Source organism: Apus apus, chromosome 1 (assembly GCF_020740795.1).
Source record: "Apus apus isolate bApuApu2 chromosome 1, bApuApu2.pri.cur, whole genome shotgun sequence".
Classification (NCBI taxonomy): Eukaryota; Metazoa; Chordata; class Aves; order Apodiformes; family Apodidae; genus Apus; species Apus apus.
Window position 1 is genome coordinate 111,196,731 of NC_067282.1, and position 25,890 is coordinate 111,222,620.

General features: G+C 36.4%; 1 protein-coding gene across 9 annotated transcripts in view; it reads right to left on the bottom strand.

Annotated features, from left to right (window-relative positions):
* CDKL5 (cyclin dependent kinase like 5) overlaps window positions 1-25,890 on the bottom strand; it is a 135,353-nt gene that overhangs the window by 98,998 nt on the left and 10,465 nt on the right. Inside the window, exon 1 of one of the 9 annotated variants that reach the window (XM_051608152.1) lies at window positions 7,159-7,174. The exons of the other annotated variants lie outside the window; for them this stretch is intronic. The gene's annotated coding sequence lies outside the window, so the exon portion shown is untranslated. Of the gene's footprint in view, window positions 1-7,158; window positions 7,175-25,890 lie in introns of those variants that run through there. 9 annotated transcript variants of the gene reach the window in all.

A 25,890-nucleotide genomic window follows, 5' to 3' on the forward strand; every position in this document is an offset into this window, starting at 1 on the left:
AAAATACAAGTTTTGAGGAAAATGAAAGTCTCACCAGATGACTCACGAAAAGACTTCAAAAACGTTAGCAGTTAATTTGATTCATCTCTGGAAACAGGATGCAGAAATAATTTTATTTTATTAATAATAAACAACACTGTTTCACAATGCCAGCCTCCAGAATGACTTTAAAAAATAAAATCAAGTAATAGCTGTTCTTGCAATTTTAGCCTACTTGTTTCCATTTTACAGTTACAAGGAGGAAAAACCAAACAAAAACATTTTACATCTCACATGAGAACTACCCTCATAATTAAAAGTATGCATGTTCAGACAAGCCTTCTTAACACGAACACAGCCCATACGTGTTCTAACCCTTCATCTACTATCTTCAATATACTGGCAAAACATACACATCCAAACAGTGCTCAACTAGCATTTTTGTCACAAAGTTTAGTATTTAAAATTAAAGCTGACTGAAAGAACGCCACAGCCCTAGTCAACCATATTAGTCTGCAAAAACGTCTCTAAGCTAAATAGAATAATTTTTCTACTTAAAGACATAAGCTATCTCAAAAAAATGCCCAACAAAACAAACAAACAAAACCAAACAAGTTAAAAACTAGTATTTTTTAGTATAAAGTGAAGAATCATCCAGATTAGAAGTTTATGTATCAATGGGCAAATATTTAAACATAAATAAGAAATGGCAGGTGCACGGTCTTTCATCTGAGCACTCCGATTCCCAAGTGTCAATAGAGATTCTCTCCCCTATGCTCATAGACAGCTTCTTGCATGGGAGATTCCCATGGGAGCATGTCTGGATATGTAAGTGACCCAAAAGAAGACCTGAAAAACAGGTTTTGAGGAAAGGAAGATGCATCTAAACAGTAAACAATGTTGGCAGGCCAAAGGAAAGGTAATAAAAAAAATCTCATAATCCTGTTTTTCATCTTTATATGTTTCTCTATCCTTTGAGTCTTCTAAGCTTAATTATAGAGTAGGGAAAGTGGGGGAGGAGAAGGGAAAAAAAGAAGGAAGGCAATGCCCTTGGCAAAGGACGCAAAGGGTGGATGAAGGAGGACGGGAAGGGAAGCTACTCCAGGGAGTCACAGAAGATGACAGTGAAAGGCTGGCATATGGGGAAGTTCTGGAATTAAAGAGGAAAACAAAAATCTAAGTAGAAGATGCTTCAGGCATGAGCAATGAGTTAATCGTAAGATCTGAGATTAATATTAGCTTACCCAAAAATACAGACTTACAGCACCCACAAGTCAGTATTTGCATAACTGACTTTCCAGTTTCTAATATATCTAGTACAAATACTGTAACTGTACAAATAGTCTTGTAACATTAAGAGCTATAGAAATAATTTGGGAGATCTGAACACGGAAGTCAACTCCCAACAAAACATTATTATTTATTTCCTTTAAAAGGAAAGTTAAAAAATCACTAAGAAAAGAAGGGCTGGCAACCCTATAGCGCATACGTGTCTCAGAAGATTAAAAAGAACTTCCTGAAGTTCAGTTACACCTAGTGACAGAGGATGCTAGGCAGCTTCTGAGGTGACTCTTCAAATAAAAAACTCTCTCTTGTTTGAAGTAAGCAAGTTCTACAAAGCCATTTACATATAATGACAGGCCTAAATATTGGTCATCAAGAAACTAGAGCTGAATGGGCATATATGGAGACATTTTATCATCCACCACAGGCAGTAATCACAAAGCAGCAGCACACTGACCCTGTGCCTAACCCAGCACACGCGACCCAAGAAGCCACTGCCCAACTGGTTGGGAGAGAACATGTAAGGTTACAGTTTTAACTGTAGTACATTATTTCTTTCCACTAACATTCTCTTTGTGTCTTTCTAACAATCTACACTTGCTTTTGTAACCCAGGTAGAATGGGGGATACTCTGTTGACTCAGACAAAAAGTCAGAAACAATTCTTGTAATCTTTCTTGGATTGTTCACTTTCTTTGCTGGTAAAACTCCACACTAAACCCATTTAAATGCAAGTTTAACATTGAAGCCTCTTGTGCTGCTAGATATACATTTCCTATTCTCCAACCCAACCAAACCCAACCCAGCAAAACACCAATTTACAAAGCTGAATACAAATAGCTACTGCTAGAGAGACATTTCTGTAATGTATAGGAGACATCCCTCCTATCCCAAATGAACAAAACTAAAAGACAATCAAGTAATGTAAGAGTCTCCATGTTGAGCTGGAATTTCAAACATGGATGTTAAATGCATTTCATAGTCTATTTTCATCCATTATTCAACTGATCAAAATACTTAGTAGTTTAGAGTCTGCTTGCATGCTCAGTTATTTTAAAAAGGCAAAATACTTTCAAGACAATTTGCACAACAGCATTTTGCAACAAAACACAGCTAAAGTATTTTTTCCCCCACTGCAAGGTATTTACTAGACTGCAGTAACTCTCTTAGCACTTTTAAAGCTTGAAACACACCTTCTGTTGAATGCTATGAGTCAGTTTTAATGACAGTGTTATGTTCTATTGCTCTGTAGCTTATGCAAGAGAAGGAATTTGCATTAAATTCCCAACTTTAGAAGCCACCTTCTCTTTTCCATTGTTAATACTGAATACTGGTAAAAAATAGACTAAATTCCCTGCTTGTTTTCAAAGAATAAATCTAATTAGCTGCCTGCAATGTAAAATTCACATAGAATTTCTTGCCTTATGGATATGTACTTTTTCTTTTGCAGAAAGTCAGTATACAGAAAGAACAGAAAGCAATAACTGTTTTAGTATTTATTAACATCCCAAAATCTTAGCCAAATGTTACCTGATTAATGTTATTCTTCTCCCTTACCCTGTTCGCAGGAGAATTTACAATACCTTTAAATCACCTCCTCTGGAAGAAAACTAACAGTTAACTTCACAAGGAGGAGGATGAAACAGGCAAACATACTAATTCAAGGGAGAAAAAAAAAAAAGGATGTAAAAATTACCAACTAGTTTATAGATTAACTTTTGAAGACTGTCACTGCTGTCATTGGGGAGAGTATGCAATAGCTTTGCCTTTTTTAAGAAATTCAACAAGAAAAAGTTATAATGCAACTTCTCTTGCCATCATAAGTCTCTTAGGCCAAGCAATGGTCCAATCTAAACAGGCTTTTCTTTCATTTGCTTTATCCCCTCATTTTAAAATCCCCCAAGTGCCCCATCTCCCTAACAGTACGTTATTTCAGTTGAGGCATTATTTTTTTTACTGAAAACATGATTACACTTCACTCAGTTTGACAAAATGAGGGTTTGGGCAATTTATTTCTAGAAATTACTGTCAAGTTTTGAAACTGCTTCTCATGTAAACCAATGGCCAAAATGCCTCAAAAATAACCCCATAAGCAGCTCTACAGGCACAGAAAGTTAATGTTGGTTGCTGGTTTTTTGTATCTCTACTTGTATATACACACAGAAAAATGTACATTTGCATGCACCTACTTTTAGTGGTAAGGGACAAATCTTTCTTCCAGTAAATCTGTTTTCTTAGAACTTCAGCTAAATGACCACCTCTCTTTTCCTTACGGAAAATAAATGTGAATAGATTGGATTACCTCTTCTACCCTCTCTACTCTCTAGAAATTAAGCCAAAAGCTTCCTCCAAATCAAAACTTACTCTCTTTTTACCAATTTTTAACAGATCCCAATTTGCTAAAGCAAGAAAAAGAAAAACTCATATTTTTAGTAGAAGTCCACAAGTTGAACTCTAAAAGAATGAAGAAAAAGTCTGCTGGGTATCTTCCTTCATAGTTGAAGATATGCTATAAAAGACTAAACCACTACAGTAATAAATGACACTTTTTCAGTGCAGAAAAAGCACAAAGAAAACCAAAAGAAAACCAGATACCCCACACCCGTGTGCTGGGAGATGGATAAAGACTGAAGAAATTATACATTCAATGATGTAAGTAAAGTTTGCACCTTATGAATGAACAAAGAAATTGCACCTGCATGAGGGTTTAACAGATAAGTGGACCACACCATGATCTGCTAGAATCTGAGTAACAGGTAAGAGCTTTGCCCAGCATATTTGAGAACAGTATTCACTTTAATGAAGATAATTCCAAGGAAAACATCAACTGTCTCCAGCAATAAAAGATGCAATTTCTCAAAACACGAAGTCTGTTATTATTGCCCTGAGATGTCAAAGCAGATTATACTGCCATTTTTATTAATTTGCAATTAAAATTGAAGATGTAAAATTTAATACCATTCTTGTCTTGTTTGGGGGTGTGAGGAGGAGGTATCAGCCCTTTTTTTTTTTACTTATGTAAAAGCAAGTCTTTTTTTTCCTCTTAGAAGAGCTTCTTATAGTACTTGAATCCGCTCCAGTAATATGCTTTTAATTCACTTCAGAAATACATTCTAGCTCTTAAAGTTCAATTAATTGAGGGTAGGGGGGGAGGAATCCATCAGTACATTTTCCAACTATTAGAGAGTTGTTTCTTGGCAAGCTGAGAACTTGGCCAACTGAGAACTTAAATAATTTTGTACCCTTGCCTCCAGTGGTCATGAAATGCTATGATCTTACTTCTAATTCAGCCTATAAGCAGTGGTAACAGCTAAGTAACACTCAAAGTAGAACATGACCAACTTCAGCATTCTGAAAGACTCCTCTGTAAACTTTAACACACACATCCATCACGCAAGAAAAAGGCTAGCTAAATATTTAGTCCAAGATTCACAGGTATTCACACTGCAAACAAAAGCAACTATTTTAAGTCTGCTAAAAGAAGCACTAATTCGTGTTCAGCATATAGCTTTACTAATTAAAAAACGGAACATCAAATGTTATTACTGGGAAGACAAATATACTTACACCCAAAAACCTGAAGCAATGAGATCTTGCAATACTTGATTCCAAAGCCAGAATCATTTCTCCAAAGTCAGAAGATTTCTTATCTTCACCCACTTTTTAAATTCATTGTGCTGTCTTTTTTGTATGAGAAAAGGCAAATCCTCTCCCCAGATCTGTAGACAGGCAAGTTCTCTTTACAGCTGTTTGTAAACTTGTGACTACTTACTCAGCAAACATGCTGAATACTTAAAGTGAAAAGAAGAAATAATCCTGCCTCGCATATCCAATAAAGTGGTAAACTATTAAAGTTCAAGAATTTAAGAGACTAAAAGTTTAGTCATAGCACAACACCTAGATGTAACAGAGGTACTGTAAAGTGCCCACTAAGCAAATGTAATTAATACAAAAATCCAGAGCTCGTTTAACTGATGTATTTTTAGCAGTTCTTTGCCCAATGTAAATTTATCCAGCTCAGTTTATGTAAACTGTTTGGACACAGAATGTGCCAGTTGAAATTTGGCAAGAAAAACATGTTTTTAATATATAAAGCCTGATTTATTTTCATTTCTAACCTAATTAGTCAGAAAGTTCTGTGATGGTAGATTTACACTAAAAATCAAGCTTTTCCCCAGTAACATTTGTACAATAATCAGAGGTATCAAGAATATTTTAAAGAAAATCTATTGCCATTAAAAGTAAAATCTGTCTAGGACTGAAAATATCCTTTATAGTAAGATTATGTAAACTACTCAGGAAAAGTCTACATGTCAAAGCCACCTCAACACTAAGCATCAGCCACCGGTGTGTTCTAGTTCATTCACAGTTGTAGAACTACAGCATTCATTATCTTCACTAGCAAGCTACCAACTGACAAGAGAAAAGACCCAAATACCCACATGCCTAAGTATACGACCATGTTGATCCCAAAACACCATTTCTCCTCACAGAAGGTTCTAGTGCAAATGAAAAAAAATGGCATTACTTCAGGTTTTTATTTAGATCTAATCCAAGCCAGTTTTTGAGGTGATAAATATTTTTCATCCTCAAAAAAAAAAAAAAAAAAAAAAAAAATCCCTTCTCCTAGTGTTACACGAACTCTGCACAAAAATCAGCAAGAGACCACTGGGGACTGAAGAGCAAAACACAGTCATGTCACTAGAGGCTCCAATGTCTATTAAATTCCACATAGAAATTAAGCCAAAACCTAGACAAGCCCTCAATTAACACCAATCAATTAACTTCCATTTAACAACTAAAGAAAACAGAAAAAAAGTGCACAAGGCTTTAGCCCTCTCCAATGCCTCCTTAGTAGACATCCAGCTATATCCAGCTTCTCAACCCCAACATCCTTCTAGGATTCTAACCTCCTTGTCAAAAAGATTTGCTGCAGTAAGAAAAACCAACTTCAAAAACCTAGCTAGGTAGAGCCATATATTCCCTCAAGCACAATATAAAGAGGCTTTGGGTGGTGGGAGTACAACAGTAGTAGAGTATTACAGAACCTTTAAGAGATACTGTCCAATCTAATCTCATGTCATTAGGGCACAACAGCTAACCAACCATCACTTCATTAAGATAGCTATGCACATTTTCCCCACAGCAAACCAGGAAAATCTTTCTAGTTCTGTGCACATGTAGATACAAGAAAAGGAAAAACATCAATGAGACCACACCAGAGAAATGTCAATCTGCCAAGGACATCTTTACTAGAAGTAGAACAAGTATCGACACACAGGCCTGTAACCACAATACCGAGTTTCAGCAGCTCATCTCATCTCAAAGGAGTAGAAAAGTTAGATAAGAGTTTTTACGACTGGAAGGAATCCACATTTGCTAAAGGCTTGGCTTTGAGAAAAGCTACACCTACACAGAGCTTCTCTTTCAACAAGGAACTTCAATCAGTGTGCTTTTCAACACTTAATAGGATATTTAGCATCTCTGTGTAAACCAGATACACTCAAATGTACTACCTTAATTAAAAATGCTCACCTTTTTAACATGTAATTTAATTCACTGGAAAGCACTCACCAATTTACTAACCAGCTTCTAAACACCTATAATTGAAGCTGCAAGTATCAGCTTTCATATAATAAACTCTTGACACCACATAACTTGTCAGACAGTAGAAGCAAAGATGCAAGAAGGTCTAGACACAACAACCAAATGTTAGGAGCAAGGAACACACTGCTTGTCATATATATACAGTATGTATCTTCATATACACACATTTCTAAAAATATATACATACTATATACTATAAATAGTTATGAGGAAAAATAATAGGAGAGAAAATGTAAAGAAGCATTTGTCTTTGAGAATGTCTGGGCAGCATAACAATAAACACACACACCCTGTGAAATAACCTGGTTTCCAGAAGTGAGCAGCAGAGTTATGACAAAGGAGGTGCACCAGATTACAATTACAGAGTAATTCTGGCTGGAAGAGACCAGAGGAGATGGCTGGTCTGCTCCTGCTCCAAGCAGGACTTGCTCAGGTTGCTCAGGACTTAGTCCATAATCCTTACTAGGATTGCAGAACACTTCTGAGAAGGCAAGACAGAACGACATGATGACAGAAGTGCTTTGACTGTAGTATCTGAAGCAAAAAAATAATCCTGTATCACATTTACAGCCAAATCAGTAATAAGAAGAAAACAATCCACACAAAGCCCAAACCACATGAACAATTTAGAGTGCAAGGATGAGCAGATAATTACCAAACAGTCTCAAGGGATCTTCAGTACCAAATACTCTTGTATTCACACATTTACATTTAACAAGTTCATTCAACTACATAAAGTCAGTTTTTTATTGTTTGGGGTTTCTTTAATTGTTGACAATATCTCCCAATATCATACCAAACTATTATAATATGCCTATGCTAAGAAAACTGATGCTAAGAAATGCTATGAAAATTTCATCTCCTCCTCTTAATAGCTTCTCTAATGGCATCAAATTAGTCTTGAAAAATCTCTAAAGGAAAATCAGGTTCTTCTCCTCTGCAGTGAACCAAAATGGAATCTCATCTATTTTCTTTAGTGTAATTCTGGCTGATCAGCTGCTTTGCTGCACTCAGGTAAGCCCTCAGTAGCCATCTGGGAACCACTCCAAGCCTGCGAATCAAGGTGCAGCAAAGAAAGGTGCTTGTCAGTCCCCAAAATTACCATTTTTAGAAAACCCTGTGCTTACTTGCTTTCTCCTGTTTAGTGATTTCAGTACCTAACAAACGTGTTCCGGAAGAACATTTAATTGGTAGACAGAACAATGATCCTAATGAGGGACTACAGTCAACTAAAGTAAATAGTTATGGTAAGCAAAAGGCTTTGACAAAGTTCGTTTCAGGAGAACAGACAATATATTGCAAGGCATATGGCATTTATTATTACACATTTGTCATACAATAATACTACAGATTTTATTTTTCTTGAAAATACCACAGTATTTTATGTTGAGGTGCTTGGCTGATACTAGTTTTGCACAGCTTAACATTTATTTTTGCAGCTACAAAAGGTTTTACTGTATTTTTCAAATCATTAACACACAGTACACAGAAAGAAGTATTCAGTATACACACAGGTATGCAGTACACCTCTTAAAAAAGAAAAAGCCTTCACAAAAAAAAAAGCAATACTGAATTCAAACACAGAAAGGAAAAAATGCCATATGCAAACATATCCTCATTTTTTAGTATCTATTATCTTTTCAATCAAATAGCTCAAAAATCTCATTATACATGAAACAGTAACATATAACTGATTCTAGATTGCTGTCATGACTGTCAGGCCAATACAGTGCAGACAAAAATGAGTAAAATAATATCAGCAACAGATTCCATCTGGACTTCTGGGTATCTTGTTGACTTAATTTAAGCAAAAAGCATTCCAAGACCTTACATTTTTTAATATTCCATTTTTTATATATCATAAAACATATGAAGGAACATATCCTGAACTGATTACTCCCCTCAGCTTTCAGTTTGTGTGGTTTTTGATGTAAATCTACACATTACTCTTTCAGTAATTTCAAGGGTATTTCAAAGTTTATTAGAATTAATTAGTATTACCTCTCAGTTAATGTAATGCAGATTCTTCAGGTTAGGTTAAGTATTGTCTAAATAAATTGGAGTAATTTATTTCCATGTCTTAACCTTTGTTATTGCCCCTCCCATTTCCCTAACATACTTTCCTATTAAAGTACTTCAGGGCTCTACTACATGAAAACTTCCATGTAACAATAACCCATAGTACCACATTATCTATTCCTTAAAAGGAAAAAAATATCCCCACCTAAAAACCCCTCATCTCATTTCAAAGAAGAAAATCTAACAAAAATGTATTAACCTTGCAGATGCAAAAAATGGGAGTTTAGTGGCTTGTAAAAGCAGTACCGGTAGAAGTCAGCCTGCTCAGATAGAAGATAAATTGGCTGAGGCCTCATCATTAAAAAACACTCCCTACCATGGTAAGCCCAGCATGTGTTCGAGAGAGTAAAACACTCTAATACTATTTTTTTGTGCCTGAGTGGGGATTTGTTTTTCCTTAGGTAAGTGGTATAGAATCCTGTACACTCCACTAGGTTTTTTTGTTTGACTTTATAGAAGGTTATTGAATTGGAAACCAAAACAAATAAAATCATTCACAAATATTTGCAAGACAACAGTCAAATATTTTAAAATACAATCAGATACTCAATTCTAGCTACTACTGATTCATATAAAATTATCAGCAAATCCAAGTATCCATAGCTAATCGCAATTCTCTATCTCTACCATTGCTATCACTCAGGGCTTGAAGCCCAGTTCTTCAAGTTTTTTACACTACTTTGTTTTAATACATATTTTTTTAAAAAATGGAAGAAATCCCCACACATCTATTTATGCTTTCTTCTTTGAAATTAGAATGCTATTTCCAAAAACATTTGCAATAACCCTGGTACATTTTTTAATCAGTTCAGAGGGTTTGGACAATGAAGATAGCAGATTTCTACCCCAACCCTCTGCCCCCAAAGTTCTGGTTTCCCTTTAGGCCACCACCACATCAGGCTCAAGAGGAAACTCATTAATAGCTTTGCCATCTGAATCCCATGTTGCCAGAGGAATGACACTTTTTCATACAATGACTCCAAGCAAAGAGACTAAAGCTATTAGAGAATCCTGCCACTGTTTTCTCTTGCCAGATGACAATTTCAGCCTCATGTCCTCAAAGACAATTCACAGATCAAGCTACATGGATCCTCACACACCTCTCCTCTTAATCCAGCCTAGATTAACATTTAATATTTCAACACTCCAAATTCATTCAAGATTGTCTTCAAACTCAGTATCTAACAGAAGTGAGTAAGCCTCCACTGTATCATTAACAGATTCATAACATGACTATTTACTTTAGCAGCCTAACAATTGCAGTGGTAAAAATCATAAATCATGTTTAAAAAACCCTGAATGTTTGTGTTCCAATGCAACACTGATTGGCTTAAAAAAAAATATTACAAAGTACTTTTTAAAAAGCAGTAAATGCATTTAGTTTTAACAGCTACAAATGTGTTTGCCATGTCACATATTTAAAACTGGGTATATCATTACCTTGTGCTGTTTAATTCAATGCTTACAGATACTAAATACAGCTCATTAAGGTACAGTGTTGAAGGAACTGAAGAAAGCAAAAAGAAAGCATAAAAATTGATGAGCATCCCCATAAATCTATACAAGAATATGTATCTAGAAGGTAACTCATGAAAATGCAGTGTACCCCTCCCTCCCTAGTGTAAGGGATAACATTATTCTTGTAATTGAGATAGAAGATTTTTATGGTAAGTTCAATATTTAAGACTCGTAAGAGGATATAAACACATTGAAGCAGTATGAATCAGCCTGAGAAAATAGATTCATTTTGTTTTCTTAAAAACCCCACAGAATTCAAAAAGTGAAAGTCCATCTTTTCTTCATTTATAGTGAGTTATTTAAGCATTAGAAAAATTTATATTAAGATCCCTACCTATTCAGTAAAAAAAAAAGTTACCCTAATACAAACAAGCTATTACAGAAGAGCCAAATTTCCTGAAAAGCATCTAAGAAAAATGAAATTATCTCCACTCTCTCACTAATTAACCATTGCCTCTAATAAACAAAGGAAGCAAGCCCAACTAAGCCAGTTAAATGACCAGGAAGTTTCCAGAATTGAGTTCAAGAAGTTCTAGCACATGACAAACAAGTCAATAAATTCATTTCCTAATTGAAATGCACTGAAATTCCATAAAACAAATGCTACCAAAAAAAGTATGTACAGCATGGAAAAACTCTTCTGTCATTCTTTCATGGGTTGCCATCTTGATAGTTTAAGCAGTTTTTTTCCAAGCATGTACATAACTCAGCAACTGACTTCAAGAAGAGCAAAAACAAAGTACTGAAGGAGTAAATGAAAAACTAAAAGTTAAGACATGTAAAATAAGTTACTAAATGCTAAAAAATATTTAAATTTGTGCCCATGCAAGTCTGGTCAAATTGAAGTACATGCCATGCTGAGTAAATACAAAATCAGAGAACTGTACCAAGTACTCATATCATACAGTGATCAAGACTCTCAGAGCCTATGAGAAAAAAAACCTTAGTTTTCCTATCAGTGTTCAAATACTGTAAGCACCATTTTCTTAACAATTTTGTTCTCTCTGTACAACATGCAACACATGTAATAATCAGTTATTCAATATTTCATTTTTTTAACTCCTGTTCAGTGTGGGTATGCAATCATACGATTACTGAAAGGTGTCATGGTTTAGGCCCAGTCAGCAACAAAGAACCACAGGGCAGCTCACTCAGCCCTCCACACACTGTGGGATGGGGAGAAGAAAATCCGACTAGATGCTCATGGGTGTAGACAAGGAGGGTTCACTCAACAATTACGGTCATGGGCATAACAGACTCAACTTGGGGATAAATCAACTTAATTTATCACTAATCAGATGCAAACAGGAAAAAGTAAAAACCCTGAAGCTTAAATACCTCACCCCACCCTTCTTCCCAGGCCCAAATTACTTTGTTCCCAATTTCTCTAACTCCTTGCCCCCAGCAGCATAGGGGAGAGATAAGGGGGTTTAGAGTCAGTTTGTCACATGTTGTTTTGTGCCCTCCTTCCTCCTCAAGGAGGAGGGTTCCTCACAATCTCCCCCTACTCCAACATGGGGTCCCTCCCATGGGAGAGAGCTCTTGACGAACCTCTCCGAAATGAGTCCCTCCCATGAGGTGCAATCCCTCAGGAGCAAACTGCTCCAAGCATGGGCTGCCCAGAGGGTCATGGTCTGCTTCAGGAACAGTCACCTGCCCTGGCATGGAGTCCTCCATGGCTGCAGGTCCACATCTGCTCCACTGTGCTTCTCCAAGGGTTGCATGTGGACAGCTGTCATCTTGTCATAGGCTGCAGGGGAACCTTAGCTCAGGTACCTCCTCTCCCTCATTCCTCACTGACATTAGTATCTCTGCTCTGGCATTGCTCTCACCTCTCCCTCTGCTCTGCCCAGAGGTCTTATGGCAGTTTGTTTCTCCTTCTTGAATACGTTAATTGCAGAGGTGCATCCACTGTCACTGATGGGCTTGGCCTTAGCCAGAGGTGTGGCTAGATTTTTGGAGCTGGGGGAGCTTTCAGCTGGGTCCACACCTGGGGCCCCTTCCCCACTACCAAAACCACGCCACACCAACCCAACACAAAAAGTTATCTAGTCAGCCATAAATTAAGAAGCTACAGGCACCTTAATCTCCTCATTTCATAACTGAATACTATATTTTTGCTGCTCTAATATTTTTACAATTTGCCTAGGTAAACACATGCATGCCTCTATGTAGGTTCTCCAGACAGTGTGTACTAACTTGAAGAACAGATAAGTAATTTTGCATGATGGTTATATAGTTCAAAAGCTAGTCAGAACCTCTGATTGTCCCAGACATACCATTGACATTTAGCAATTGTTGCTTCCCTCAAAAAGTGAGCTTTCAGAAGAAGCTTTTCAGTGGTGCCCAGCAGCAGGACCAAAGGCAACAGGCACAAACAAAAAACAGGAAGTGCCATCAGGAAACACTTCCACTGTGACATGTTGCTCAGGGAAGATGAGGAATGTCCACCCCTGAAGATACTTGAAAGCCATCTGGACATGGTCCTGAGCAACTGACTCTAGGTGGCCCTGCTTGAGTAGGCAGGTTGGACCAGATCACCTCCAGACTAAGCAACATATCTCGCCACCAGACTTCACAGCGGACGAAGACTGAAATTACTCTTTTCTAAAATCTGGCCTTCCAGCAGGCTGTGATTACTGCTCTATCAACTTTGTTCTCTTCTATGCCATTTTCAATAATCTAGGTCTAACTTGTCCTCAAGTACTTATTCTCCTTCCCCTCCCCATACAGTTATCCTACACCTTAAGCCCTGTCTCCATCTCAAGTTAAATAATTGTTCTACTCTCCTCATGCTTTTCATCTTTGGATCCAGGAAAACTGCTGAATTCCAAGTAACAGTAAGTATGTAACCTTGGCAGGTTTTTACCATTATTTGTGAAAACTTGACCAAATACATAATAATAAAAGGTGACCCTTTCATTCCATATTAGATACTGTAACAGCACTTAAGGCGTTTAAAAGAAACATTTAATTTTTCTCTTCTGAAATAGCTTCTTTCTCAACAACTAACTGTTTTGGCTCAAATTAAATGAGTCAGAACCAAACCACATGTAAATCTGTAAAATAATAAGGCTGAGGCAGTCATCCAGTACAGGGAGGGTGGAGTGAAGAAAAAAAAAAAAAGTCAGTCCAGACGCATTTGGCAGAAGTTACAAGCAATATAAAAGCTGTGTCTTTCAGGGGAAGCTTTGGTAACTTTAATTATAGATAATAGCTCCTGACCTATCTATTAAAAAAACCAACCCAACCCCAAAAAACCTAGTAATACTACATGTTTCAATGATTTTTTTGTGCATTTGATAAAGAAACATCAGTGTTTTGTCAACAAGCTTAGAAATTCCCATATGCATATATATAAAATCTGTTCTAAACAAGTAGATCTCATTTTGTCTCCAAATCTGTATGCATCACAGGATATGAGTACTGCTACAGTATTCAGTTATCAAACTGACAAATTTCAGGCTGACAACCACCATACTGATGAAGGCTTTATTCCATTTAGAGTAGAGATCTGAGATAAACGGAAGGATGGATTCAGTATGATGTAGCATGGAACTGGTGCTTCCGTTACTCTTATTAACAAATAAAACTGACACTGCGAAAGATTGCTTAAAATATATGTTTTCATTTGTAAAATAAAGAGTTCTTAAAATAGAACCTAAGGATTGTAAATCATAAACACAGCAGCCAGTGGTCTTGAAAAAACTCAGAACTAAAAACCCCAACACCTTTATAAATACTGAACCAAGATCTGGGGGTTTTGTTCGGTTTGTTATTATTTTAATTCCTTAAACTGTCTTCTATTCTGCTGTAAATTTAAGACCATATGAAGCAGCCCATATCAGTTACCCAAACATTTATTTCTTGCATAACACTGCTTCTTCAGAAGTTTCACTTAATGAAATGAAACAAAACAGATTAAATCAAAAGAGAACTAAATGCAAAATCTCGGATACACTAGACTACTGCTACATCTAAGAAAGGAGAGAGACCTGCAATCAAGAACAGATGAGTTACTACTGGAGGAACAGGAAAGGCTGAAATAAAGAACTATAACAGAACAAAAGTTCAACACAACAGAAAAAAATGGAAACAAAAAGGGCTACAAAATTAAAGGAAATTACCCAAGAAAAGTGTTTAAAATCATACATATGGGGTAGGAGAACCACTCCCTTCTGAAGTGCTGCAATTCATTAGATATTGCATGGGTACAGTTTCTTTACTGCAAAACTTAGATCAGCAAACTGATACAGACTTCAAACAGATGTGAATGTAATTTAAATTGAAGACTGCCAGTTGCTTATTCAGTAACACATTCAGGATTACCTGAAGGGAACATAAGTTTCATTAGTAAAATCAGCATTTTCTACAACAGTAACTGAGATAAAACCCCTCAAATCCTAGCCCTTTACATCCATTTTTAATACAGCTTATTATGTGGGCTTTATAAAATGCTTCACAGTAACTTTTTTTTTTCCTGTCACAATAAGAAAAATAAAACTCCGCAGCTTGAGAAGAAACATATTGTTTAATATTGTTTTGTACTAAGTAGAGACTTAGCATACTCTCACCAGAGTCTTCAAAACTCATGTCTGGGTGATGCCATTCTGTTATTTTACTATGATGAAAAGCATTAACAAATTCTGCTTCCTGGATGAATACTGCAGATTATCAATATTAATCGGATTTATGTATCTGCTAAGAAAATGTGATGCAATGTTTATTCACAGTACTTATTTATCTTAAGGCTTATTATCATTTACTGTATCCATGTGGTCAGTAGGGACTAAATAATAGTATTACTAAATTAAAAGAACAGGTTACAGAGTGATAACAAGGATCTTTTAAATAACAGTTTAATACAAGTGCTGTTGTGTACTACGTTTTTCATAAAAAAACGTGTGCCTGCAGCAACTCTAGCTCAGCCTCACTTGGAATAACTTGCAATAACAGCATAAAAGTTCTTGGACCACTGGCTGTAGCAATAGGAGGAGATCATTTAAAAACTCATTCAACTCAGCGTGAAGAATTCGTCTCATGTTACGTTCACACTGCTTGGTTTGTGTGCATTTAGGAGGTTCAGTAGAAATGGCCAAGGTCAACTGTTAAAAAAAATTACTTAGAAACCTCACAACTCCAGCAATGGCTGGGAAGTTATGTGATAAAAAACAAAACACCTGCAGAAGGCTACTGAGGTTACTTGGTTATACATACATGCACCACCAGCAGCTTCAATCTAAGGATACTCCATAAGCTTAAATGCTAGCAAGCATAAGCCCACTTCATACTGGCAGAAAAGCACTGGGGCTACTGTGCTCTGCCCCAGAGAGCAACAGCAGAATGGGTACTATCAAGACATGAAAAATCCTGACACCTTCAGATTAATGAGTTCCCAAAGTCCCCTTTTTCTCCTAAAAGCATAAACTGAGAAAATGTGTTTCTTCACTGTGCTCCACAACCTACCTGATCACCATGGCAATCTCAAAAAATAACAGCGCTTGTTCATGACTAGAATCTTTAGCAACTCACGTCTCTAAGATAAGAAATCAGCATGAAGAGCATGCTGCCATGGAATAACCCATTCACTCTCATCATCATGCTCATACAAAAAAGATAGTGATGTTCCTCTTGTCATTTTATGAATTCAGAAGCTTAATCCATGGAAACAGAAAATAAGCAGAGTTTACCAATGAATTTGAGAGGAGCTACTTAGGAGATAATTAACCAGCTGCAGGTTGAACATGTTTTCTTAAGACTGAAAAGTAGCCTCTTGTGATCAGATTACAAGCTGCTGAGCAACATTGTTTAACTGTATAATCAACATCTGGTAACCTCACTGACGGCTGAGGGAAAAAGAAAAGTTCAAGACATTCTCCTTAGTCATTCAAAGCACTTTAAGAATACATGCAAAATTAGCAAAGTTCACCTCACAAGCTGGAGAACAGACACTTTTCTTATTTTAAATCTGAAAATCAAATGAAGTATAGCAACCAGTTCAGTGACATATAGATGCAGAGAACTTTTCAAGGTCATTTGAAGGGAACTACAGGATTTTGTAAGGCATTCATATGCTATTATCATAAATATGTTTAAATGAATCTTGAACTTTAACTTTTGAAAATAGATCTTCTTAGAAAATATCCATAAACACAATAATGACATTTTATTATTAAACAACATTGCTCTAAAAATAAAACATTGACATTTTGAATCAAAAACCTAAGACGCAGTATGAATTGCAACTGCACAAGCCCTCAACTTGAAAAGAAGGTGCAACAGGAACTCCATAAATACTCAAGTCTTCAGGGTGTTTTTATGACTTAATGGGCATTACTATTCCCCCTATCCTACTGCCCAGGTCTTTGGGACAGGTGACCAGAGGGGAATCTTACCAATGTTTAAGCACCTGACAGAAGGGTGTAAAGAAGAAGCAGAAAGATTTTTCTTGGAGGTGACCATGAAAAGACACAAAGCAATGGACATGTAGTGACCCAAAGGAAGTTATGTTTGAGTCCCAGAATCAACAGGAGTGCAAAACTTTGTTACCCCTTCCTTTTTCTACAGTGTCCGGGTCTGTGGTTAAACTCCTACATTTTAATTTGCCATTATCTTCCCTAGCCCCAAGATACCCTTTTACTCCTGTCCACACTTCAAGGCAGCTAGCAGTTTTCTAAACATCGTTAGAGACAACCCCTTCAGATGTGCCTAAACTAAAACAGTTCTTAAACTTAGTATTGCTAACCTTGGCTCAGACGCCTGTTCAGTCAACAGGGAATTCTCTGTTCTTCAATGCAAAGTGAATTGTCTCCTGAATTTTCAGATGATGTCTAAAGAAAGCTTTACGTCTTTATTTCCCTTATCTTCTACAGTGAATGAACAATTTTTTAACGTTACATAGTAGACGGTAGTTGATACTGCTGGGCATACCCTAACAGAAATCGTTACTTTGGCAAGAGGTGGATCAGCAATTGCAACTTTTGTTTTCAAATGGTTTTGATGATCCATACCCAAAGTCCTAATAAAACTAAAGCATTAGATTTTTTTCACTTACAATCTCTATCAGAGGCCCACAGGAATGGAATTATTTCACTGGCCTAACTTCCTATACTGGAAGAAGTAATAGGAGCTATGATGTCTTCCTTTGGGACCATAAAATGAAACTGTACAAGATGAACTTAAACTTCCCTTGAAGATGTTGCACACAGCCTGAAATGTCTGTTCAAGATGTTCTAGGTTACTAGCTTTTGCCTCATCAGTGGATTATTCCCTCTGTGATTTTATTTGTACAGCAAAATACTTACTAGCTGCTTGAATTTTCTACTTCATATTAAAAAGAGAAGACTGTCACATCTAAAAAGCCATGACAGAACACTGTGGAGTATAATTCAGAGAATGCTGTGATACAATGCTATACAACTTCAAACCTACAGGAGGACATGGATCAAACCATGAACAAAACATGTAAAAATGCATCATCTCAGGTTTTCCTTAGGATTTTAGTCTTTACTCTGTGGACCTGCAGAATGATGGGGAAAAGTTTGTAACACCAAAGAGGAGAAAAGGTTTCAGTGAAAAGTTACTGAAAGGGACCAGATTATATATTTTCATTCCCACAAGAACAGGTTTTTACTTTTCCATTGCTTGCTTAATTCCAAGCAAACTTACAATTTCTCTGGAGTCTACCAGTGCTGACTAGGCAACAGTTATTCATTTTAGAAAGAATAGCCACTCATACTCAAGGAAGAATGACTGGCTTCTGTTCTTTCACCTAGCTGCCGCACTGAGTAAGCTGGGAATCTAGAGAAAACTCTTAGCGTGCAAAGTCAGTCTTCCAATATCCCTCTCCCATATTTCAGCATGCAGGGACAGGTAGCCTAGCACTCAGTATAAAACACAGCTCTAGGAAAAGAGATTTTAGGTTTCTTAACTCTGTTTTAAAACCAGTGCCTGCACTATTTGCCTTTTTCAATTAGGCTGACAAAGCCCAATTCAAAGGCTAACAAATCACATCCATGTGACATCTCTTCCCCACAGTGGGGCAGTAGAAGAAAATGCCCAAGCAAGTACATTCATTCATAGACATCATGTGCCTATTATAACATTTAATACTACATCAAACAAAACAACATAAACAAGATAAGACAGATACTATGTGTGGTCCTTTCCCCAGGTACATACTTGGAGTATAACTAGCATTAAAGCCACCACCTCTAATCTGCTTAAGCCTCTTTCATCACCATCACAGAATCACAGAATCTTAGGGCTTGGAAGGGACCTCAAAAGATCACCCAGTCCAACCCCCCTGCCAGAGCAGGATCACCCAGAGCACATCACACAGGAATGTGTCCAGGCGGGTTTTGAATGTCTCCAGTGAAGGAGACTCCACAGCCTCTCCGGGCAGCCTGTTCCAGTGTTCTCTCACTCTGTCACAATAATTTAATCCATCACAATGGATTAAAAAAAAATGAAATCTCCTTCTCCAAGTTCCTGAAGCTTCCAGTACCCTTAAATTCCTCCATTATGTTCATTATAAAATGTGATCTACTGGTTACATCCTCTAAATGCTGACAGACAGGACAGCATTACAGAAATTATTTTAGTGTACCCTGGTCCTGAAATACAAAATCATCCAAGAGCAGATAGATGCACTAATAAAAACTCAAATGATCATCTGCCAACAATGTATTAATTTGTCCAAAACACACTGCTTTATTCCATGTTATAAATGTAGTTTATGCAGCTACGCAGTATGCAAAAAAAAAAACCACCACACCTCCTTTAAGATCTAGATAAACTCAGTTAGCAAATTTCTTACCTAGAATTGCTTGTAGAATATTTTTGAAGGCCAATAAACTACTTCTTGCCATTAGAAAATTAAAAATGCCTTGCTATTGCACTCAACCATTCAAATATTATGATGGGCACAAACACCCAGACCTCCCCATATAAAACAAAGTTGTCATAAAACCAGTAATTCATACAGTGAACAGCCAGGCATAAGATTTGCAGGTTATGCAAAGGTTAAGATTGGTACTTGCAAACATCTTAATGAAAAAATATAGTAAAATGTTCATTTATTGCCCACTTTCCAGCTAATGAGCAGGGAAAGATACTGTTAGCCTTTCCTTCCGTTTGCTTCTTGTACTGGCTATTCCACCTTCCTTGAGAGTCACCTTCAGTTTTACACAAGTCAAAAGGCTTCCTCAGAGCTACCAACTCAGATTTCAAATAAAGTAAAAAACCTATTGGTAACACGAATAAAGTACATGCTAAATACAGAATTAGACCTTTGACCCAAGATGGAATCAATACAGTTAGGCCACAACATTTTCAGTGTATTTTTACAATACAGACAAAATCTTCAAAAAGCATTATGCATTTTTCAGAAGGATAGGATCTGTGACTTTAAAAGAAGGGGTGGAGGCTACTGGAACTTTTCTAGGTATCTTTAGATTTTCCTACAGTTTATCTTTTTTAAAAACCAAAAGTAGATAATCAACATCACTAAGACCTGCAGACCATAGGTAATTCAAAAATTTGTGGAACTGATGACATAGTATGAATCTATATGAAGAACTGTCATCTGCCTAAAAAATGGATCTTCACTAAGAGCCAGTAATCTTTCAAGAATATTAAAATAGTTACACTTGTTTAACCACAGCATCTGATTTCTGACACCAATCAAATGGGAACAGAGTACAGCATAAGAATCCTACAAGCATGCAAAGACAACTCTGAATATTCCCCCGAAGACACTGCCTCCTACAGACAACCCTGTCCCAACATGTTATCTTCCTCATTGTCTTTAAGTCTGATAATCTCTTCCTCAGATCTAGATTTCAGTACAGCACTGTCTTCTGCACTAACAACACAGCTTAAAAGATAAAACTGGCAACATTTCATGCCATATTGACTATAAGACAGTTGTAACAAGAAAAGTAATTTAATACAACAATAATTTACCAAATACAGATTGGCAAGTAAAGGCTTTTTTAGCTCAAATGTGATTTTATCATCCTCACATGCAAATTACTGGATGTTGTTTTATAAACTGGTTTGTAGCAGACTTAGGCAGTTGATTACTGCAGTTACTCCAGGACTTAAAGCCTATTAACCTTACCTTGTGGTAAAAAGAATATAGCTCTAAGGAACAGAACAAGCTGAAAAAAAAACCCAAACCTGCCTTATCTAAGCAAGAGTCACAACCATTAATCCAAAAAGACTGAGTAATAATTCAGCCATATGTTCAAAGTATTTTCTTCTAAGAATGTCACATGCATTATTAAAAAGCCACAAAGCATGTAGCTTGTTTGATAAACCAAAACAGAGTTACACCCAAATGCCAACAAAAGGTTAGGATCCCAGGGAAACTAACAAAGGGCTTTAGGATTCTTCATCTGCAATAGCTGACAGGAAGCACAGAAATTCATCAGATTTTAATATTGTGAAATTTTCATGTAAGTTTATCAACAGAAATATAACATACCTTCTCCACTTATGCCTTCAAAGAATTCTTTTGCCCCTTTGTTTTTTGCACATTTGTAGTATCCAAACAAAAAAAGTTGTCCTTTGAAATACACTACTCTTATAGCTAGATCTGATAGCTAGTAAGTGTAATATTCTGTTTAACTAAGGAACCTTGACCACTAACATCAAGTTACTACACAGCTGCAGTTCTGTTTGTTCTTCTTTGCCTCTCCATTTATTTTCTCCATTTGTTTTACTAGCGTAAATTGAATTAGAACAAAAACTGAACAGGGTTTGTTTTCAGTACTTCAAGAAGTCTATCTCACTTAATTCATCCATCTCAGCAATCACTAGGAGTTGTAATAAATTGCTTTAATTTCAATTTTTAGAAATACAGTATTTTATAATTAGAAATTTTAAACAAAACATATGAAAGTCTTCCTGAAGAGATTTTTATTCTTTCTGATTTAAAAGCAACTTTTAACTGATACAAAAACATAGAACAATATGGAGCTATAGCTCTCAATATTTTCTGATCTCCTTCAATGTATGTCGATCGATTAGTGATCATGTGACATTAAAAAGAGACTCCTATACTCACCACCAACTAAACTATCTATGCCCTGTAGAAAGAGCTGATCCTAAACAATACACAGTTTGTATTTTCTTTTCTTCGTCTTTTTCTTTACTATGTCTTGCATCTGCTACAAAAAGGCAGAATGAACATGTTTTATACAGACCTAGTTGTAGAAAGCATTAATAAAGCACTAATATTGAAGACACTGACACACAATCTTATGCTCTAAAGCAAACCCTGCAGGCAGCAACAGCGACTTTTCATTCTCAGGCAAGTAACTGAAAGTAAGCATTCATATGTGTATGAGCCTCCAGTTATGAAACACAACTTGACAAAACAGAATTAAAAATTTTAAAGACAGCTGATAGTATTCTTATAATACCACCATCTTTTAAGATGTTAGCCAGAGGGAAATGCCGAAGAAAAACAGTAAAGTTTCCATATGCAAAAGATCACTAGCAAAGTGTAACTTGCTACATCTGATATTGACTAGCAGGGCCCATTAAGTAGCAACATTTTTAAGTATACATATCAGTCTTTTAGAAGTAAAAGAATTCTTGCATTTTCCCTTCTTTTAAAGTACATAAATCAAGGCATTATTGCTGCATCAGAAACAAGCAAATTCGCTTTTCCAGTTGTGTTGGGATAGACTTTCTGTCCACAAAGTATGATTTATTATTACACCACCTTGCATAATTTTGTGTTTTCTGGAATATCTGACAGCAAATAAATATTTGGGGAATATTTCAGTATTTCATTACTGTCACCATTATGGATAAGCTGTCATAGCCACATATTTAAATTAAAACAGTGAAGCTAGACGTTTTTGTTCTTAAAAATTTGACTGTGCATTGTAAATACGTAAAGGTAACTGCAAGACTAAAAGACAGCACACAACTGGCATCTAAGCATCAAGTTCTTAAATTTTATTGACAAAATACACACAGAACTCTTGAGCTTAATATTTTACAAGGATTTTTCCCCAACCAAGACTTTTATTCTTTCTCTCCCTAGTTTACTGCAACACCTGCAGAGTCCACAAAAAATTCCAGAACTGTAGAAGCCTACTAAACAGAATAACCCATAGGGGAAAAAATCAAAAACTACAGAAATTAAGGTGTTTGTAAAAGAGAGTGTTAAGAGTAGATCTCACTAAAGATGTATTTCCCACTGATGAAAAAGCAAATCAGCCTGCTGTTTCTGAATTACAGTATTTGTAAAATGTGTTTATAGTTCTAGTACAACTAAAAAACTTTCCTCCCCAGTCTTATAAGCAATGTTTTCCCTCTTGTTACTTCCACATTCTCCTATCTCATTTGTAAATTATTGCTTAAACCCAAATAAATACTACTTGCACATTTTATAAATTTTATAAAGAAGAGATACTCCAACATTTTTTTTCTCATCCACAAGAGTAAAGCTCAACAGCAAAGCTAGAAACAAAGTCTATGTACTTATGACTTAATTATTAACAGGCCTTTAGTCTTCAAGACAAAAGCATCATCAAGATCCTAGTGGTTTTTTTGGGTCCCAATTAGAAAAACAAAACTGACAAACGTATAACCAAAAAATGCATTACGAATAACTCATACTACATAACTGACTTTTTTCCTCCACTTGAACAAATTAAATAGAGGACAGCTCAGATTTTGAGGTGCTCACAATAGCCCAAAACTAACATCTTGCTTCTTACAGGAAACCAGGTTTAGCAACTGTGTCACTAAACAACAGCCATAGAAGAAATACTTTATCTTTGTGGAAGATGACAGTATCATAACCTATCCTCCAGATAAACAAAAACTTTTGAACATTATATGCATTCAGGACTTCAGCTTCATTTCATTATGGTGCTGGGGTTGTTACTCTGTTTTTCAAACCAAGATGTTAAGTAATAAACCTCTTAATCTCTCTCTGCACAAAGAATTTGAATACAGAAGAGCCATGAGATTCAACACCTAACATTCGCTGCATCTACTTATTAAACATGTACTGCAAATACAGTTGTTAGAAAAGAACTCCCAAGTTCTGTGGTTGATATTTAATAAATATACATTACAATGTCAAGGTAAAAGTCTTAAAAAAAAGAACTTAACCAGATCCCACAGGATCTGCTTATTTTCTAGAAAAAGTACTACCATTCCACAAATTCTTTTCTACAGCAATTCATTACACAGTCTTAATTTCTAGAAGTCAACAGTTAAGCTACTGAAAAGCACACAAAAATCCATAATGAACAAAAAAATGGGGCAAGTAAAACCTTCATTCTTACTTTAAAATAATTATTAATAGATAAAACAATCATTCACTTCTGAAACTTACCCTATTCACTATCTGTTCTCCATGGCAGTAATCCCAAAACAGAACCATGACACAAAAAACCTGACCATTTCTAAAACTGATCATCATCATAGCTTCTAGAAAGTTCACTGGAAGACACACCAAGGTTCTAGAAAAAAACAAATTTGTTCAAAGCAAACCAGAGCATAAAATTGTAACCTTCATTAAAATGCATCACTTAACAGTTAGCCATTCATAATTTGAGCAATACTTCCCAACACGAAATGACAGCTTGCAAGATTCCATGAAATTGCAACAGGAAAAAAAAAAACAACAAAAACAAAACCAAAACATCTTAAAACTTACAATAACCACAAGAAAAATCCCTGAAGCACCATCCTAACCTTTCATCTCTTTATACAAATGGACAAAACAGCGAAGCAAAAATTACTGGAACTTACTTGGAGAAATTACAATTATCACGGAATAAGAGAGCTCAGCATACTTCAGCATTATATCTTAAAAGCAGTCTACAATCTAAGGAGTCTTTTCTCTTTTGGTTCCTATTCAATAATCTCAAATGATGAGACAAGAACTCTACAATCCCTGTAATTCAAAAGAAGAAAATCACAATATTTCAAACAACTTCTTATATACAGAGATAAGAGCAGTGACGCTCTGAGGTCAGCTCAGAAGACTCCACCTCACCTCATCGACAAAGCTGCAAAATCTATCTGAAACACCTTTTCAGGATATCAACCAGCAAAACTCATTTCCACTTAAGCTGTACTTTCAGGTTTCTTAACTAAAATAGAGGAAAAGTTTTGCTCTTGGCATCCTCCAGCTCTGACCCAATTAAGTTTGGTCTCAAGTGCAATGAATACAATACAAGGATAGCTTACAGTCTTACCATTTAATTAGAGGGAGGGAAAGCACGTTTGTTACTTTGCAAAAGCGCTACTTGATTATAATACTCTAACTTAAAGGATCATTAAAAATAAGTGCCTAAGAAAACACTGACCACACAACAGCATATGAATAGCAGTGCAGGAAAGAACAAAGGCATTATCCTGAACAGAGCCTAGTAGTAAACATGAAAACTGGGTAGCGAGTTCAGATACAGCCCAGGAGGTTCACGGTTTCTATAAAAAGGCATAAGCATGCTGTAGATTTGGCTTCTCTAATTTTGCCCCAATTCGTATTTCTCCAATTTGTGTCAAAACCCTCTCAAAATAAGATATGCAAAACAAGGCACTTAAATAGATTTTCAGCAGAGGAACTTGGTCACCAAAACTGCCACATGTAATGTATATGAAAGCCTACAATTTCTTTTAATCTGTCCCACAGTTCCTCAATAAAAGGCTAAAGTCTATCAGACAAAGAAAATTAAGTTAGGGGAAATTCACCATCCATCTCACAATTGTAATTGATTCTAGAGGTTCATTTTAATCTTCATCTATCATTGCACCTGAAATAAAATCCAATTATTTCAGCTTCACAGGTGGACTAGATTTTAATCCCAAGAGAAATGAATGAGGCATGAAATGATAAAAAATAGCCCATAAATTAACATCACACAAATATATATGCTACATGCAGAGCCATCAAATCCTACACTGCGAACACTTGGGCAGTACAGCTTGCCCAGGCAGTGTTTCGTCTTGAGCAGGAAGGCTCAAGGGCAACCCCTCACCACAGCTTTGTGCCAGACCCTTACTGACCACATGGTCCAGCATAAGGTGCATATGTAGCCTTCCATAAGGCCCAGCGCACAGGCCTCCCAACATCAGAGCTCCGCAGCAGATGAAAAATCTGTAAACAGGCTCAAAATAAGTCTCATTTTCAACCCTGCTCCAATTCCACTACTGCAACCCAGTTTCCACTATTTAATTCTCAGCACCATATGCAAAACCAGCGTCAAAGGTAGGAAAGACAGTGTGTCTTCCTTTCTAAGTACTAGTTACATTCACAACAGGTGGAAGAAACTGGAAGTGGTCATTTATCTGTAGAGCAACTTCGTAAGCACAGATTCGGGTGGGGGTCCCATCATACAGCACCCAGCCTCAAGATTCAACAGTATAAAAATACACTCATTTTCAT